Here is a 19,040-nt window from a genome sequence, read left to right as displayed (position 1 = left end):
GGAACCTCCCTTGGGGACCCCGGGTGCCCGAAATGTCGTCCCTCGGGAACCCCCCCTTCGAGGAGCCCCAGCGCCCGAGGTGTCGCCCCTCGGCAACACCCCCTGGGGGAACCCCGGCGCCCGAGGTGTCGCCCCATGGACAACCTCCTTGGGGACCCCCAGAGACACCCAGAGACCCACCCAGGGACCCCCCAGGGACCCCCAGAGATTCCCAGACACTCCCAGGGACCCCCAGGGTCCCCCAGGAAGCTACAGAGATCTCCCAGAGAACCCCCAGTTTCCCCCAGAGACTGTCAGAGACCCCCAGACACCCCAGGGACCCCCATAGACCCCCCCCCGACACCCCCAAGGGACTCCCAGACGCCCGCACGGACCCCCAGGGACCCCCCAGAGACCCCCAGAGACTCTCAGAGACCCCCCAAGGACCCCCAGAGAGCCCACTGGGACTCCCCAGGGACCCCCCAGAGACTCCCCATAGATCACCAGGGACCGCCCAAGGACCCCCGCAGACCCCCAGACACCCCCAGAGACTCCCAGGGGCCCCCAGAAACTCCCAGAGACCCCTCAGGGAACCGCAGAGACCCCTCAGGGACCCCCAGAGACTCCCAGACACCCGCCAGGAACCCTCAGATGCCCCCAGAGATCCCCAGAGACCCCCAGACCCCTCCAGGGACCCCCAGACACCCGCAGAGACCCGCAGGGACCCCCAGGGACCCCCCAGAGACTCTCAGAGACCTCCAGGAACTCCCAGACACACGCCGAGACCCCCCAGGGACCCCCCAGAGACCCCCAGACACCCGCCAGGGACCCTCAGATGCCCCCAGAGACCCCCAGAGATCCCCAGAGACCCCCAGACCCCTCCAGGGACCCCCAGGGACCCCCAGAGACCCACAGGGACCCCCAGAGACTCCCAGAGACCCCCCAGGGACCCTCAGGCACCCCCAGAGACTCACAGAGACCCCCAGAGACTCTCAGAGATCCCCCAGGGACCCACAGGAACCCCTCAAAGATCCACCAGAGACCCCCCTGTGACCCCCAAAGAACTCCCCTGGGGATCCCCTCGGACCCCCTAGAAATCCCCAGACACCCCCAGAGACTCCCAGAGACCCCCCAGGGACCCTCAGACACCCCCAGAGACTCCCAGAGACCCCCAGAGACCCTCAGGGACCCCCATAGACCGCCCAGAGATCACGAGATGCTCCCCAGGGACCTCCAGAGACCCCTCCAGAGATCACGAGAAACCCCTCCGAGACCCCCAGGGACCCACCTTGGGACCCCCAGAGGACCCCAGGGACCCACAGGAACCCCTCATAGATCCACCAGAGACCCCCATAGATCCCACAGAGACCTCCAGAGAACCCCAGAGACCACCAGAGATGCTCCAGAGACACCCCAGAGACCCCCACAGAGATCCCCGGTGCCCAAAATGTCGTCCCTCGGGGAACCCCCTTGGGGACCCCCGGTGCCCGAAATGTCGTCCCTCGGGAACCCCCCTTGGGGACCCCCGGTGCCCAAAATGTCGTCCCTCGGAGAACCCCCTTGGGGACCCCCGGTGCCCAAAATGTCGTCCGTCGGGGAACCCCCTTGGGGACCCCCGGTGCCCAAAATGTCGTCCGTCGGGAACCCCCCTTGGGGACCCCCGGTGCCCAAAATGTCGTCCCTCCGGGAACCCCCTTGGGGACCCCCGGTGCCCAAAATGTCGTCCCTCCGGGAACCCCCTTGGGGACCCCCGGTGCCCAAAATGTCGTCCCTCCGGGAACCCCCTTGGGGACCCCCGGTGCCCAAAATGTCGTCCCTCGGGGAACCCCCTTGGGGACCCCCGGTGCCCAAAATGTCGTCCCTCCGGGAACCCCCCTTGGGGACCCCCGGTGCCCAAAACTGTCGTCCCTCGGCAATCCCCCCTTGGGGAGCCCCGGCGCCCGAGGTGTCGCCCCTCGGTAACCCCCGCTTGGAGAACCCCGGAACCGGAGTTGTCGCCCCTCGGCAAGCCCCCTTTGGGGACCCGCGGCGCCGGAGGAGTCGCCCCTCGGCAAACTCCCCCCTGGGGAGTCCCGGCGCCCGAGGTGTCGCCCCGCCGCAACCTCAACCCGATGACTCTCGGCGCCCGAGGTGTCGGCCCTCGGCAACCCCGGCTTGCGGACCCCCGGCGACCGAGGTGTCGCACCTCGTCACGCCCCTCCTTGGGGACCCCCGGCGGGCATTGGAGGTGGTGGGGGCTGGACTACGATGCAGTTCTTGGACATGTCCGCCAGGCGGGGCAGCGCAGCTGAAGGGCCGGCGAGGGCGGGATTCGAACCGGCGTTTGGGCAGCGGTATCTGCATCGCTACTGCGCACGTGCGGATTAGAGAGCTTCGGCGGTACTGCGCAAGCGCGGAGTACGGAGCGCTGTCGGTACTGCTCATGCGCGGAGTACAGCGCGCCGTCCACACTGCGCACGCGCGGAGTACAGAGCGCTGTCGCTGCGGCGCATGCGCGGAGTACGAAGCGCTGTCGCCAGTGCTGCCTCTCCTGCTCGATGCCACATCCCGTGTTCGTTCATGGCGCTGTTTTCCCGCACCTGCCGCAGCCGGTGCCGCGGGAGCGCGCGGGGAACATCCCGCCGCCGGTGCGGCTGCTGCAGAGGCGTTCCTGGAGCGCGGCGCCGGCACCATCGCCCGCAGCGCCGCCGCCAAGATCGTGAGTGCCGGGGCCGCGGGGCAGGGGCTGGGCTGGGCTGGGCCTCAGTGGCGCTCCATGCACGGACAAATACTCTGCGTGCAGCTCGGTGGGTGCTTTCCCGTCCTGGGGGTGAGGTGAATCCTGGGCTCCTGTGCTTTTGTCAGCCGAGATGGAAAATTCCTGCACTTGGTTTTGGCAAGTGGCAGTTTCCCAGAATTTTCTTACCTTGTTTGCTTCCTGTGGAACATGTGGACCAGCAGAACTCTCAGGGCTTCTGTTCAGAACAGGCTTGAGGAGAATGAGTGAGTGAGTGAGTGGAGTGAGTGAGGGAGTGAGGGAGTGAGTGGAGTGAGTGAGGGAGTGAGGGAGTGAGGGAGTGAGTGGAGTGAGTGAGGGAGTGAGTGAGGGAGTGAGTGGAGTGAGTGAGTGAGTGAGTGAGGGAGTGGAGTGAGTGGAGTGAGTGAGTGAGTGGAGTGAGTGAGGGAGTGAGTGAGGGAGTGAGTGGAGTGAGTGAGTGAGTGGAGTGAGTGAGTGGAGTGAGTGAGTGAGGGAGTGAGTGAGGGAGTGAGGGAGTGAGGGAGTGAGTGGAGTGAGTGAGTGAGTGAGGGAGTGAGTGAGGGAGTGAGTGGAGTGAGGGAGTGAGTGAGGGAGTGAGTGAGGGAGTGAGTGGAGTGAGTGAGTGAGTGAGGGAGTGAGTGAGGGAGTGAGTGGAGTGAGGGAGTGAGTGGAGTGGGTGAGTGAGTGAGGGAGTGAGGGAGTGAGGGAGTGAGTGGAGTGGGTGAGTGAGTGAGAGAGTGAATGAGTGAGTGGAGTGAGTGGAGTGAGTGAGGGAGTGAGTGAGTGAGGGAGTGAGTGAGGGAGTGAGTGAGTGAGAAGGAGCCACAACGTGTCTTGTGAGTGAGTGAGTGAGTGAGTGAGTGAGTGAGTGAGAAGGAGCCACAACGTGTCTTCCTTGTCCTGCACTGCAGGATCAGAATCCTGGTTTAGGTTAGGGATGCTTTTGCACTGGTGTGTGTCTTCGATGGTCAGAGCCAACTTTCTGCTGGGCCACTTAGGAAGAACAGTTGCCTAGAGCTTCATGTTTGCTTTCCTTGCAGCCTGGAGTGTTGGGGGGATTCCTGAAGCTGATTGCCTTGAAAGCCAGTGGTCCCCAAGGCTTTGACCTGCTAAACAGCATCATGGAGCATATGCCCCCGTGAGTATGAGCTCAAATTGCATTCAAAACTGACTTCTGTGGGCTTTGGTTCTGCAGTGTGCAGTCATGCCAAAGGTTAACACTTCAGGAGCAAAAATGTCACATTTATCAGTTAAAGAGATGGGAACAACTTTCTCTGTGTTTTCTGTAAAGTGACAGCACCAGTCAAAGCCCACTGTGAACTGAATAACTGTTCTTTTAAATTTCCAGTGAATCAGTTGACTGGTACAGGAAACAGGTCTTCATTCTGCTATTCCAAAGACTTCCAAGTTCCAAACCAACAAAACTTATCAAAAGTAAGTTCCTTGCTCTGAAAAGCTCCAGTGTGACACGAGTGGTTCAGAGTGTGCAGTTGCACAGATCAGGCATCCTGTACATGGGTGGGACTCTGGTGGCTCCAGGGACTTGCTCCAAATGCTCTGGAGTCAAGGGGACATAAAGGGCAGTGGCCACAGCAGGTGACACTCCATGAACACTGAGGGAATGGAACTAAAGGACTTGTGTAGTTCTCCTCCTTTCCTGGTGTGTGTGATGTCGTTACTTGTCTGAAAGTGTCTCCATTTAATCTCCAGCTAATAGCAACACACTTGCCCTGTCACACAGCACAGCCATTCTGACCACTGCTCTCTGCAGTTTGTGTTCATGCTGGGAAACATTCCATGCTTTTGTGTCATTTTGGCCTTCATGGGAATAAAGTTCTGAGGAAGGGTTTACGTTCCTCTGTCAAAGCTGTGACACATTGTTGAAATCATCCCCAGGCAGATGGCCATGCTGATGAAATTCGTGATGTTATCTCTACACAGATCACACAAGGTCTGTTATTAATCCTTTAAAATCTGCTTGATGCCTCCTGTAGAGGAGCAAGAATTACAGGGTTCTTCCAATGGTGTTCCACCAACCAAATGGAAGTGGTGCTTCCAGCGTTCCACGTTTCAGTGTTGTGGTGCCCGAGAAGATGAGCAGTTTTTAGGCAAACTTTGGAGCAGCAAGTTAATGCCCTTCAGTAAAAGGGAACATTTATGAAGGCTGCCCTTTCTGTCTCCTTCTTAGAATGCATTTTGCTGCTGACTCTAAAGCAATTCTCTTGTTTTCATCTGGAGTTTTACTTCATCCTTTTTCTCGTTGCTTTCTCGTCTTCATTAACCAGTATGGCACAGGAAATGGGGCATGAGCTCTGCAGGAAATACTTGGCAGCATACAGCCAAAGGGAGTGTGTTCTGTTGGCTTGGGTTGTATTTCAGGCTGCTGTGCAGTTTTTGCCTTTGAAGCAGGAAAGAGTTGTCTCTCTGGCTGAAATGGCAAAGGAGGTTTGGCGCTAATCTGACTGCCCGGGTGCCTCTCCTTTTGGGGTTCATTTCTGATTTTCTGCCCACAGTTCCTCACTGATAGTTCAAGTTACTGATCTCCTGAGCGGGTCATAAAAGGGAATCATTGCTGTCTCTGGTTTTTATCCTTTGTAACAAGTTTGTATGTGCAAACGTCTATGTAAGAGGGCAGCAATTGTTAAGAAACAAATTGTCTTGTGTTCTCTGTTTCCTGGTGCTTTGTGTGGTTTCTCCTTTTCTTTGGTCACCATAGGGTGATAAATCATTCTAAGACATTTTCTCTAAATGTCACACTAACAGGTTTGGAATGGTTTTGCAGAAAATGATGATTCCTGAAATCCAGAAAGAGTCTGGGACAAGTTGAAAAGCAGATCCGTGCTGTTGGCATCACCAAGACATTAACAGAATGTCCTCCCGTGATGGACACTGAGTACCCCAAGCTGTGGTAGGTGCCACACTTCTTCAGGGTCTGCTGGTGATGCTGTTGGAGGTCTGGAAAGTAGGAGCTTTCACCAGAATAGGCCCCTCCAATAAACTCCTTTGGCATTTCTTCAGGCCCACTGTTGTGGTGAGACTCAGCTTGAGGCTTTTCATACCTTTTCATCCTTCACTGCACAAAGGGAAGTGTGTTTTCAAAGCAAATGGCAGAGCTGGTTTGAGATGTGTTTGAGCCTGGATTTGGCTGAGTAGAGCTCCACTGAAGGGAATTAGGCTACTGTCAGCTTGCATTCCTTCTGGAAAGCTGGGCCCACTTTTGACTTGTAACTGTCATAGTCAGGAGGCCTGAGAATACTCACAACCTGACAGGCTGTAGTGTCTGAGCCTGAAAGTGGAATCTGGGGGAAAGCTCTGGAGATTGAAAGGCAGTCCAGCAGTCTGGGGGCTCAGGTAGCCTGAACTGAATGACAGTAACCGGATCCAGGACTAGAACTCTTTTTGAATGTACTTAGAGAAAAGCTGTAATCTGGAAAAGAATTGCTATTCTTGGGTTTGTATCACAGCAATTTGAGCTGCTAAAAAATGAGGGCATTGCTGATGCTGTTAATATGAGCAGCTGCATTGTGCCTGGAGAGGATCCAGACCCACAGTCCTAGTGCAGCTTCCCTGGGACAGGGACGGTGCCAGGAGTTAAGCAAGTCCCTGCAAAGGGGTTCCAGGTAATCTGAGCGTTCTTGTGAAGCACAGGCTGTCCTCACCTGTTCACTGTTCCCCTCCCCTCTCCCCCCAGGATTCCTTTGCTGCAGGCCCTCCCTCCTTGGCTTGTTTGAGCTGCCTGAGGATGGCATGACACAACCCCTGACAAGGAGCACTTCACTGGCAGAGAGGATACTCCAGGCTATCAGACTGCATTCTCTCAGCAGGATCAGCCCTAAACTACCCCACGGTACCCCTGAACCCTCAATGGACACATCCAGCACCTGAACAGAAACCCAAGTCCTTATGGTGAAATGATTGGTAATTGCTTATGATCTGTGGAGAATTTCCTTTGGAACGATCAGAGAGTTGTATCAAGGCAGAGCGTTTCTTTTGGTTCTTTTTCTTGTGGTTTGTAATTTCCTTTCAGGCTTGAATGAGTTTTTTGTGCTCCTGTTAGAAAAGCAGCATGATTTTACCTTCCTGTTTTGGGGGGCTTTGTTTGTTTCCATTGTTATCCCTGTTAAATCAGGCCTCCTGTGAATAGCCTGCGTTGTCCTACAGGACTGCTTTGTTTATGGATCAGAGAGAGAGAAGGGAACTGACTTTTCCTTCTCTTGAATTTTTCCAAGCACAAGTGGGACATCATCTTGCTACTCCCCAAAGCACTGCAGGGATGTGGGAGTAGCTTAGTGCTGGTTCAGTTCTCTGGGAAATAACCACGTTGCAGAGGTTTAAGAATCAGTAACAATTGTATTGTCTTTTAAATGCTAGGGTCTTTTAAATGCTGGGTCCTGCAGTCCCGGCATGATGAGGGAAAGAAGAACTTGAGTTCTTCTGAGAAACCTTCTGTTATTCCTTGTGCAGTCTTTTTTTCCTGTTCTATGAGTCACGGCTCACTCTCTCTCTAACAAAATCTGTTAGAGAGTGAGACTGCACTTTAGAATTTGGGTCTGTTCCCTACAAAGTTTTGCAACGTCCGAAGGAGTGGAGCGCTGACTGCTGTCAGCAAAGCTGATTTGTTAATACTCTGTCAGATTTCCCTCAGCTTTGGGCAGGAAAGGCAAGGGTTTGGGTCAGGAATTGTGAAAGCAGCCCCTGTGTGCCTGTTGCTTCTTGTGTGTGTGTGGCAGGGCTGGGACAAGGGCTCGTGCAGGAACCTCCAGAGCCAGGAGGAACAGCAGCAATTTGTTGAGAAAGAAAATTCCAGGTGGTAAGTGCTGCCAAATTTGTTCTTGCCTTATCCTGTGCTCTGTAATCAGTAACAGGTGACGTGCAGAAATGTCTTGGGGACCTTGGAAAATCTTCTCTGGTCTGCTCAAAAGTGGGAAAATCCCCCTGGAAAAAATTTACCTCCAAATAAGGCCTGAATATCTCAGGAGGTTTGACCTGGGAGAAAGGAGCTGTGGAAGAAAACCACCCTAAAAAGAGGCAATTGGCATTGTAAGGTTTTCCAGCAAATAAGGACAGAGAGGAGGGAAGTGTCTTCCAATTAATAATGATTTGACGGCTGTAGGAATGATTTTTGGATGTTTTATAGTCCCTTTTTATTCCTGCAATGACTTTTAAATTACTGCTTTAAAAAGCACCTAAATTTGAGAATTTGAATTTGAGAGGAAATGGTGCAAAATAAATGCAGGGAGAGAGTGTGGAATCGTGCTGGAATCCCAGAGTGGGCTGGGTTGGGATGGGAGGGACCTTTAGGCAGTGAGGTGGTGTGTAGTTGGCATTTATTTCTCTTTCAGTAATTGCGTTTCCCCTTACAGCGTGTGATTTTAACCCTTCCTTGGCACGACGGTTGCAGTGGAAGAAAGGAAAGGAAGCCCAGAGCCTAGAGTGGGATGCCTCAGGCCTCTGCCAGGCGCAGAGGTCGCTGCTGGGTGGTGCGGAGGGGAAAGCGCTGCTCTAGAGAAAGAGACGATCCCCGACTGGGAGAGTGCTGGACTGCAATGCAATTCTCGGCCGTGTCCGCCAGGCGGCGCCGGCGAGGCCGAGGGAGCGGCCGAGGCCGGGATTCGAACCGGAGTTTGGACAGAGGCATCTGCGCTCCAGGCGGGCGCCTTGACCGCTCGGCCAGCGGGGCGGGGGCGTGGCCAGCGGGCGCGGCAGACGGCGCCGCCCTGCACGGCCTGTAATGGTAATGATAATGGAGTCAAAAGAATCAAATAAATTAAAAAAAATGAGGAAAACGACACGAAAAATAGATGAGTGTGGGAAGCCTCGGTGGAACCCAGAAGGTTTTGAGGCGCCTCGTTTTATTTTGCAGGCTTTGTAAAACAAAAAATACAGGAGGCTGTGCAATCCAAATCCATGAAAAAAAGAATTCCCTGTAGATCCCTGGAGCTGTTTTGCGGCGTTCCGGGGTTCCGGGGCATGGTGGGAGACTCTGGGGGCCTCCTAGGGGTGTTGGGGGTTCTTGTGGGTTCCTGTTGGACCCTGGAGGTACCTGGAAGTCTTGGGGTGTCGTTTTAAGTCCCTGGGAGAACCGTGGCGGTCCCCGGGAGGTGCCGGGTGTCCCCAGGTCTCCGGGGCCGGCAGAGTCCAGCTGTGCTCTGCAGAGAAGAAATGGAGAGCTGGGGGAGACCAGAGCAACTTGGAATGTGAAGCTGCCCTGGGGGTGTCCTTTGCAGGGCCCGCCGCCTCCAGCCCCCCTCGCTACCCGGGGCATCGGGCCAGGGCCGCGCCGCGGAGGCTGCGGGGCCGCTCAGCCCGCCTGTGGCGGGGGGGCGGAGGGGCGGAGGGGCGGGGGTCGTGCCGGGAGCGGGCAAGGAGGGGAGGCGGGAGGCGGTGCAGGCCCCGTCGCGGGTCGAGCGGGACCGGCGAGCTCGGAGACGGGAGGGAGGGCGCGGAGGTGCCGGCAGCGCCCGGCGGGTCCACATTGGCTGCCGCGGAAGCCACAGCGCTTGCCGATTAATAGCAAGGACGCTGGAACGGCCTGCAAGTCGGGAGTACGGCCCCCCATTAGCGTCGTCTCGCCCGTGGCTAGCTCCCCTCCCCACCAGGGTCGCGGCAACCCATTGGAGGGCGTGCCTGTCAGTCCTCAGGCGGCTCCCCCCCGCGGGTAGCCCCGCCTCCCCGCCGGCGACATGACATCTCATTGGCGGGAACGCCTGTCAGTCTTCGCCGACTCCCGCCCGCAGCTAGCCCCACCTCTCCGCTGGAGGAACGGTATTCTATTGGGGGCCCCGCCTGTCAGTCTCGTCGGGTCCAGCCCTCAGCTATCTCCGCCTCCCCGCCGGCAGAACGGCACCCCATTGGCGGGCGCGCCTGTCATTGTTACGCAGCTCCCGCCCGGGGCTAGCCCCGCCTCCCCGCCGGAAGAACGGCATCCTATTGGCGGGCTCCACAAACATCCTATTGGTGGGCTCCACAAAGCTCCTATTGGCGGGCTCCACAAAGAAAGATCCTATTGGCGGACTCCACAATCCTACTTAGACCACTCCAGAAACATAAATGGCATTCATTATGCAAATGCCCACAACTAACCTAAAAAAAGTAGGCACATGTGAAAATAGCTCTTAACCCAAGGCTGCTATAGCTGCCCCATGCCTCGGACCCAAGATCAAGTGACTATTGTATAGATGAATAAATCAACAGATTTTCTCCAGTGTTTTCTTTTTTATTTACCTTTAATTTCTATGCTTTTTGAAAACAATATTCTTACATGGTATTTAGTGGAGAGTGCAACCTTTGACTATTTACTACAATATAAATGCTTCAAGAGTTTTTCACCTTCATTCTTCTTCACATTTTTAGCCACAGTAACCTAAGGCACGCCACCAGAAAACCAACCAAAAAACCTCAGAAAAGAACCCAGCAGCAAAATCCTCCAACCCAAATCCTGAACCCATAACAGAAGTGAATGATTTTTATTTTTAAGATGCTGCCTATAAGTACACAATTTCCATTTAAACAAAGATCAAGGCTTTAAAGTTCAAGAAACTTTACATATGTACATAAATTACACATCAGGAATGCCAGCCTCGGAGACCTGGGGACCCCCAGCGCATCCCGGGGACCGCCAGGATCTTCCAGCGTCCTACAGAAACCCCCACATCCCCAGGGACCCAGTGACACACAACAGGAGTCCAAGAGAAACCAAGGAAGGAAGCCTGAAGCTCCAAGGTCCGCCAATCGCTGCTCGTGGCCGCGCCGGGCCCACCAATCACGGACCGCCTTTCTCCGCTCCGTCCAATGATAGCCCGCCTTTTCAATCCGGTACGATCTCGGCAAGCTCTGCCCAGTGCATCGCGGCCCGGCCCCTCAGCCTGGCCCCGCCCTGCTACTCTCCTCAGGCGCAGCTCCTGCAGCCGCGGCTTCGCTGCCGCAGGCTCGGCAGATGCTGTTGGGGCCAGGGAAGGGCGAGTGGAAGCTCACCAGGTTATCTCCCGGTGGGAATTGTCCCGGGAGAACGCGGGAAGGGCGGGGAGCAGAGGAGATCGCCCCCGGAAAGGCGGCGGCGGCAGCCGCGGGGTTGGAAGAACCAGCGCGCTTGGGGAAAGAGAGTCAGGGCAGGGACGGGCGGGCCGGGATTGGCTGGGCTGGTGGTGGTCCCCAGAAACTCCCAGAGACGCTTCAGGGAACCGCAGAGACCCCTGAGGGACCCCCAGAGACTCCAAGACACGCGCCAGGAACCCTCAGATGCCCCCAGAGACCCCCAGAGATCCCCGGAGACCCCCAGACACCTCCAGGGACCCCCAGACACCCCCAGAGACCCGCAGGGACACGCAGGGACCCCCAGAGACCCCCCCAGAGACTCTCAGAGACCTCCAGGGAGTCCCAGACACACGCCGAGACCCCCCAGAGAACCCCAGACACCGCCAGGGACCCTCAGATGCCCCCAGAGACCCCCAGAGATCCCCAGAGACCCCCAGACCCCTCCAGGGACCCCCAGACACCCCCAGAGACACCCCAGGAACCCCCAGAGACCCTCCAGAGACCCCCAGAGACTCTCAGAGATCCCCTAGAGACCCCACAGGGACCCCCAAGGAACCCCTAGGGACCCCCACAGATCCCCAGAGACCCCCCCTGTGACCCCCAAAGAACTCCCCTGGGGATCTCCTGGGACCCCCCAGAAACCCCCAGACACCCCCAGAGACTCCCAGAGACCCCCCAGGGACCCTCAGACACCCCCAGAGACTCATAGAGACCCCCAGAGACCCCCAGAGACTCTCAGAGATCCCCCAGGGACCCACAGGAACCCCTCAAAGATCCACCAGAGACCCCCCAGGGACCCCCAAAGAACTCCCCTGGGGATCCCCTCGGACCCCCCAGAAATCCCCAGACCCCCCCAGAGACCCCCCAGGGACCCTCAGACACCCCCAGAGACTCCCAGAGACCCCCAGAGACCCTCAGGGACCCCCCAGGGACCCCCATAGACCACCCAGAGATCACGAGATGCCCCCCAGGGACCTCCAGAGACCCCTCCAGAGATCACGAGAAACCCCTCCGAGACCCTCAGGGACCTCCAGAAACCCCCAGGGACCCACCTTGGGACCCCCAGAGGACCCCAGGGACCCACAGGAACCCCTCATAGATCCACCAGAGACCCCCATAGATCCCACAGAGACCTCCAGAGAACCCCAGAGACCACCAGAGATGCTCCGGAGATACCCCAGAGACCCCCACAGAGATCCCCGGTGCCCGAGGTGTCGCCCCTCGGGGAACCCCCTTGGGGACCCCCGGTGCCCGAAATGTCGTCCCTCGGGGAACCCCCTTGGGGACCCCCGGCGCCCGAGGTGTCGCCCCTTGGGGACCCCCCATTTGGGGACCCCCGGTGCCCGAGGTGTCGCCCCTCGGACAACCCCCTTGGGGACCCCCGGTGCCCGAATTGCCGTCCCTCGGCCAACCTCCTTGGGGACCCCAGAGACCCCCAGAGGACCCCCCCAGGGACTCCACAGGGACCCCCAGAGACCCCAGAGATTCCCAGACACTCCCAGGGACACCCAGGGACCCCCAGGACGCTACAGAGATCTCCCAGAGAACCCCCAGTTTCCCCCAGAGACCCCCCAGAGACTGTCAGAGACCCCCAGACACCCCCAGACACCCCAGGGACCCCCCTAGACCTCCAGACACCCCCCCAGGGACTCCCAGACGCCCCCACGGACCCCCAGGGCCCCCCCAGGGACCCCCCAGAGACCCCCAGAGACTCTCAGAGACCCCCCAAGGACCCCCAGAGAGCCCACTGGGACTCCTCAAGGACCCCCAGAGACTCCCCATAGATCACCAGGGACCGCCCAAGGACCCCCGCAGACCCCCAGACACCCCCAGAGACTCCCAGGGGCCCCCAGAAACTCCCAGAGATCCCTCAGGAACCCCCAGAGACTCCCAGACACCCCAGAGACTCCCAGAAACCCTCAGAGAACCCCCAGGGACCTCCAGAGATCCCAGAGACTCCAAGAGACCCCCAGAGACCCCCACGGACCCCCCAGGGACCACCAGAAAACCCCAGAGACCCCCCAGAGATCCCAGGGACCACCAGAGACCCCCCAGAGATTCTCAGAGATCTCCAGGGACTCCCAGACACCCGCCGAGACCCCCCAGGGACCCCCAGAGACCCTCCATAAATCACCAGGGACCGCCCAAGGACCCCCACAGACCCCCAGACACCCCCAGAGACTCCCAGGGGCCCCCAGAAACTCCCAGAGACCCCTCAGGGACCCCCAGAGACCCCTGAGGGACCCCCAGAGACTCCAAGACACCCGCCAGGAACCCTCAGATGCCCCCAGAGACCCCCAGAGATCCCCAGAGACCCCCAGACCCCTCCAGGGACCCCCAGACACCCCCAGAGACCCGCAGGGACCCCCAGAGACCCCCCAGAGACTCTCAGAGACCTCCAGGGACTCCCAGACACACGCCGAGACCCCCCAGGGACACCCAGAGACCCCCAGACACCTGCCAGGGACCCCCAGATGACCCCAGAGACCCCCAGAGATCCCCAGAGACCCCCAGACCCCTCCAAGGACCCCCAGACACCCCCAGAGACCCACAGGGACCTCCAGAGACCCCCCAGAGACCCCCAGAGACTCTCAGAGATCCCCCAGGGACCCCCAAGGACCCCCTAGGGACCCCCACAGATCCCCAGAGACCCCCCCGTGACCCCCAAAGAACTCCCCTGGGGATCTCCTGGGACCCCCCAGAAACCCCCAGACACCCCCAGAGACTCCCAGAGACCCCCCAGGGACCCTCAGACACCCCCAGAGACTCATAGAGACCCCCAGAGACCCCCAGAGACTCTCAGAGATCCCCCAGGGACCCACAGGAACCCCTCAAAGATCCACCAGAGACCCCCCAGGGACCCCCAAAGAACTCCCCTGGGGATCCCCTCGGACCCCCCAGAAATTCCCAGAGACCCCCCAGGGACCACCAGAAAGCCCCAGAGACCCCCCAGAGACCCCCAGGGACCACCAGAGACCCCCCAGAGATTCTCAGAGACCTCCAGGGACTCCCAGACACCCGCCGAGACCCCCAGAGACCCTCCATAAATCACCAGGAACCGCCCAAGGACCCCCACAGACCCCCAGACACCCCCAGAGACTCCCAGGGGCCCCCAGAAACTCCCAGAGATGCCTCAGGGACCCGCAGAGATCCCTCAGGGACCCCCAGAGACCCCCAGACACCTGCCAGGGACCCTCAGATGCCCCCAGAGACCCCCAGAGATCCCCAGAGACCCCCAGACCCCTCCAGACACCCCCAGAGACCCCCAGGGACCCCCGGAGACCTTCCAGAGACCCCCAGAGACTCTCAGAGATCCCCCAGGGACCCCCTAGGGACCCCCAAGGACACCCTAGGGACCCTCACAGATCCCCAGAGACCCCCAGAGACTCCCAGGGGCCCCCAGAAACTCCCAGAGATCCCTCAGGGACCCCCAGAGACCCCCAGACACACGCCAGGAGCCCTCAGATGCCCTCAGAGACCCCCAGAGACCCCCAGACCCCTCCAGGGACCCCCAGACACCCCCAGAGACCCGCAGGGACCCCCAGAGACCCCCCAGAGACTGTCAGAGACCCCCAGACACCCCCAGACACCCCAGGGACCCCCCTAGACCTCCAGACACCCCCAGACACCCCAGGGACCCCCCTAGACCTCCAGACACCCCCCAGGGACTCCCAGACGCCCCCACGGACCCCCAGGGACCCCCCAGAGACTCCCAGAGACTCTCAGAGACCCCCCAGGGACCCCCAGAGAGCCCACTGGGACTCCCCAGGGACCCCCAGAGACTCCCCATAGATCACCAGGGACCGCCCAAGGACCCCCGCAGACCCCCAGACACCCCCAGAGACTCCCAGGGGCCCCCAGAAACTCCCAGAGACCCCTCAGGGACCCGCAGAGACCCCTCAGGGACCCCCCAGAGACTCCCAGACACCCCAGAGACTCCCAGAAACCCTCAGAGACCCCCCAGGGACCTCCAGAGACCCCAGAGACTCCAAGAGACCCCCAGAGACCCCCACGGACCCCCCAGGGACCACCAGAAAGCCCCAGAGACCCCCCAGAGACCCCCCAGGGACCACCAGAGACCCCCCAGAGATTCTCAGAGACCTCCAGGGACTCCCAGACACCCGCCGAGACCCCCCAGGGACCCCCAGAGACCCTCCATAGATCACCAGGGACCGCCCAAGGACCCCCACAGACCCCCAGACACCCCCAGAGACTCCCAGGGGCCCCCAGAAACTCCCAGAGATCACTCAGGGACCCGCAGAGACCCCTCAGGGACCCCCAGAGACTCCCAGACACCCCAGAGACTCCCAGAAACCCTCAGAGACCCCCCAGGGACCTCCAGAGATTCTCAGAGATCCCCCAGGGACCCCCCAGGGACCCCCAAGGACACCCTAGGGACCCCCACAGATCCCCAGAGACCCCCCCTGTGACCCCCAAAGAACTCCCCTGTGGATCTCCTGGGACCCCCCAGACACCCCCAGAGACTCATAGAGACCCCCAGAGACCCCCAGAGACTCTCAGAGACCCCCCAGGGACCCTCAGACACCCCCAGAGACTCATAGAGACCCCCAGAGACCCCCAGAGACTCTCAGAGATCCCCCAGGGACCCACAGGAACCTCTCAAAGATCCACCAGAGACCCCCCAGGGACCCCCAAAGAACTCCCCTGGGGATCCCCTCGGACCCCCCAGAAATCCCCAGAGACCCCCCAGGGACCCTCAGACACCCCAGAGACTCCCAGAGACCCCCAGAGACCCTCAGGGACCCCCCAGGGACCCCCATAGACCGCCCAGAGATCACGAGATGCTCCCCAGGGACCTCCAGAGACCCCTCCAGAGATCACGAGAAACCCCTCCGAGACCCCCAGGGACCTCCAGAGACCCCCAGGGACCCACCTTGGGACCCCCAGAGGACCCCAGGGACCCACAGGAACCCCTCATAGATCCATCAGAGACCCCCATAGATCCCACAGAGACCTCCAGAGAACCCCAGAGACCACCAGAGATGCTCCAGAGACACCCCAGAGACCCCCACAGAGATCCCCCGTGCCCGAAATGTCGTCCCTCGGGGAACCCCCTTGGGGGCCCCCGGTGCCCGAAATGTCGTCCCTCGGGGAACCCCCTTGGGGACCCCCGGCGCCCGAGGTGTCGCCCCTCGGCAACGCCCCCCTTCGGGGACTTCCGGCGCCCGAAATGTCGCCCCTCGGCAACCCCCCATTTGGGGACCCCCGGTGCCCGAGGTGTCGCCCCTCGGCAACCACCCCGTGGGGAGCCCCGGTGCCCGAAATGCCGTCCCTCGGCCAACCTCCTTGCGGACCCCAGAGACCCCCAGAGGACCCCCCCCCAGGGACTCCACAGGGACCCCCAGAGACCCCCCAGAGATTCTCAGAGATCTCCAGGGACTCCCAGACACCCGCCGAGACCCCCCAGGGACCCCCAGAGACCCTCCATAGATCACCAGGGACCGCCCAAGGACCCCCACAGACCCCCATACACCCCCAGAGACTCCCAGGGGCCCCCAGAAACTCCCAGAGACACCTCAGGGACCCGCAGAGACCCCTGAGGGACCCCCAGAGACTCCCAGACACCCGCCAGGAACCCTCAGATGCCCCCAGAGACCCCCAGAGATCCCCAGAGACCCCCAGACCCCTCCAGGGTCCCCCAGACACCCCCAGAGACCCGCAGGGACCCCCAGGGACCCCCAGAGACTCTCAGAGACCTCCAGGGACTCCCAGACACACGCCGAGACCCCCCAGGGACACCCAGAGACCCCCAGACACCTGCCAGGGACCCCCAGATGACCCCAGAGACCCCCAGAGATCCCCAGAGACCCCCAGACCAATCCAGGGACCCCCAGACACCCCCAGAGACCCACAGGGACCCCCAGAGACCTTCCAGAGACCCCCAGAGACTCTCAGAGATCCCCCAGGGACCCCCTAAGGACTCCCAAGGACCCCCTAGGGACCCCCACAGATCCCCAGAGACCCCCCCTGTGACCCATAAAACACTCCCCTGTGGATCTCCTGGGACCCCCCAGAAACCCCCAGACACCCCCAGAGACTCCCAGAGACCCCCCAGGGACCCTCAGACACCCCCAGAGACTCATAGAGACCCCCAGGGACCCCCAGAGACTCTCAGAGATCCCCCAGGGACCCACAGGAACCCCTCAAAGATCCACCAGAGACCCCCCAGGGACCCCCAAAGAACTCCCCTGGGGATCCCCTCGGACCCCCCAGAAATCCCCAGAGACCCCCCAGGGACCACCAGAAAGCCCCAGAGATTCTCAGAGACCTCCAGGGACTCCCAGACACCCGCCGAGACCCCCCAGGGACCCCCAGAGACCCTCCATAGATCACCAGGGACCGCCCAAGGACCCCCACAGACCCCCAGACACCCCCAGAGACTCCCAGGGGCCCCCAGAAACTCCCAGAGACCCCTCAGGGAACCGCAGAGACCCCTGAGGGACCCCCAGAGAGTCCCAGACACCCGCCAGGAACCCTCAGATGCCCCCAGAGACCCCCAGAGATCCCCAGGGACCCCCAGACCCCTCCAGGGACCCCCAGACACCCCCAGAGACCCGCAGGGACCCCCAGAGACCCCCCAGAGACTCTCAGAGACCTCCAGGGACACCCAGACACACGCCGAGACCCCTGAGGGACCCCCAGAGACCCCCAGACACCCGCCAGGGACCCTCAGATGCCCCCAGAGACCCCCAGAGATCCCCAGAGACCCCCAGACCCCTCCAGGGACCCCCAGAGACCCCCAGAGACTCTCAGAGATCCCCCAGGGACCCCCCAGGGACCCCCAAGGACACCCTAGGGACCCCCACAGATCCCCAGAGACCCCCCCTGTGACCCATAAAACACTCCCCTGTGGATCTCCTGGGACCCCCCCACGGACCCCCCAGACACCCCCAGAGACTCCCAGAGACCCCCCAGGGACCCTCAGACACCCCCAGAGACTCATAGAGACCCCCAGGGACCCCCAGAGACTCTCAGAGATCCCCCAGGGACCCACAGGAACCCCTCAAAGATCCATCAGAGACCCCCCCAGGGACCCCCAAAGAACTCCCCTGGGGATCCCCTCGGACCCCCCAGAAATCCCCAGACCCCCCCAGAGACCCCCCAGGGACCCTCAGACACCCCCAGAGACTCCCAGAGACCCCCAGAGACCCTCAGGGACCCCCCAGGGACCCCCATAGACCACCCAGAGATCACGAGATGCCCCCCAGGGACCTCCAGAGACCCCTCCAGAGATCACGAGAAACCCCTCCGAGACCACCAGGGGCCTCCAGAGACCCCCAGGGACCCACCTTGGGACCCCCAGAGGACCCCAGGGATCCACAGGAACCCTTCATAGATCCACCAGAGACCCCCATAGATCCCACAGAGACCTCCAGAGAACCCCAGAGACCACCAGAGATGCTCCGGAGAAACCCCAGAGACCTCCACAGAGACCCCCGGTGCACGAAATGTCGTCCCTCCGGGAACCCCCTTGGGGACCCCCGGTGCCCGAAATGTCGTCCCTCGGGGAACCCCTTGGGGAGCCCCGGCGCCCGAGGTGTCGCCCCTCGGCAACCCCCCCCTTCGGGGACTTCCGGCGCCCGAAATGTCGCCCCTCGGACACCCGCCTTAGGGACCCCAAAACCCCCAGAGGACCCACCCAGGGACTCCACAGGGACCCCCAGAGACCCCAGAGATTCCCAGACACTCCCAGGGACACCCAGGGACCTCCCAGGGACCCCCAGGACGCTACAGAGATCTCCCAGAGAACCCCCAGTTTCCCCCAGAGACCCCCAGAGACCCCCCAGAGACTGTCAGAGACCCCCAGACACTCCCAGACACCCCAGGGACCCCCCTAGACCTCCAGACACCCCCCAGGGACTCCCAGACGCCCCCAAGGACCACCAGGGGCCCCCCAGGGACCCCCCAGAGACTCTCAGAGACTCTCAGAGACCCCCCAGGGACCACCAGAGAGCCCACTGGGACTCCCCAGGGACCCCCAGAGACTCCCCATAGATCACCAGGGACCGCCCAAGGACCCCCGCAGACCCCCAGACACCCCCAGAGACTTCCAGGGGCCCCCAGAAACTCCCAGAGATCCCTCAGGGACCCGCAGAGACCCCTCAGGGACCCCCAGAGACTCCCAGACACCTCAGAGACTCCCAGAGACACCAAGAGACCCCCAGAGACCCCCACGGACCCCCCAGGGACCACCAGAAAGCCCTAGAGACCCCCCAGAGACCCCCCAGGGACCACCAGAGACCCCCCAGAGATTCTCAGAGACCTCCAG

The 19,040-nt window shown here is 60.7% G+C and overlaps 1 long non-coding RNA gene across 3 annotated transcripts; it reads left to right on the top strand.

The window, feature by feature from the left end:
* Positions 1 to 3,661: 3,661 nt before the first annotated feature.
* On the top strand, positions 3,662 to 8,637 carry LOC139669226 (uncharacterized). Of its 3 annotated transcripts, XR_011697210.1 has the most exons (5): positions 3,662 to 3,854; positions 4,065 to 4,150; positions 5,480 to 5,624; positions 6,408 to 7,526; positions 8,080 to 8,637. It is a non-coding gene; the product is annotated as an uncharacterized lncRNA (long non-coding RNA). The 3 variants fall into 3 exon arrangements; XR_011697211.1 differs by lacking the exons at positions 6,408 to 7,526; positions 8,080 to 8,637 and having other exon boundaries at positions 5,499 to 5,733; XR_011697209.1 differs by lacking the exons at positions 6,408 to 7,526; positions 8,080 to 8,637 and having other exon boundaries at positions 5,480 to 5,733.
* The last annotated feature ends 10,403 nt before the right edge of the window (positions 8,638 to 19,040 follow it).

Source organism: Pithys albifrons, chromosome 3 (assembly GCF_047495875.1).
Source record: "Pithys albifrons albifrons isolate INPA30051 chromosome 3, PitAlb_v1, whole genome shotgun sequence".
In the NCBI taxonomy this organism is placed as follows: Eukaryota; Metazoa; Chordata; class Aves; order Passeriformes; family Thamnophilidae; genus Pithys; species Pithys albifrons.
This window is presented reverse-complemented; position numbering and strand designations above follow the sequence as displayed.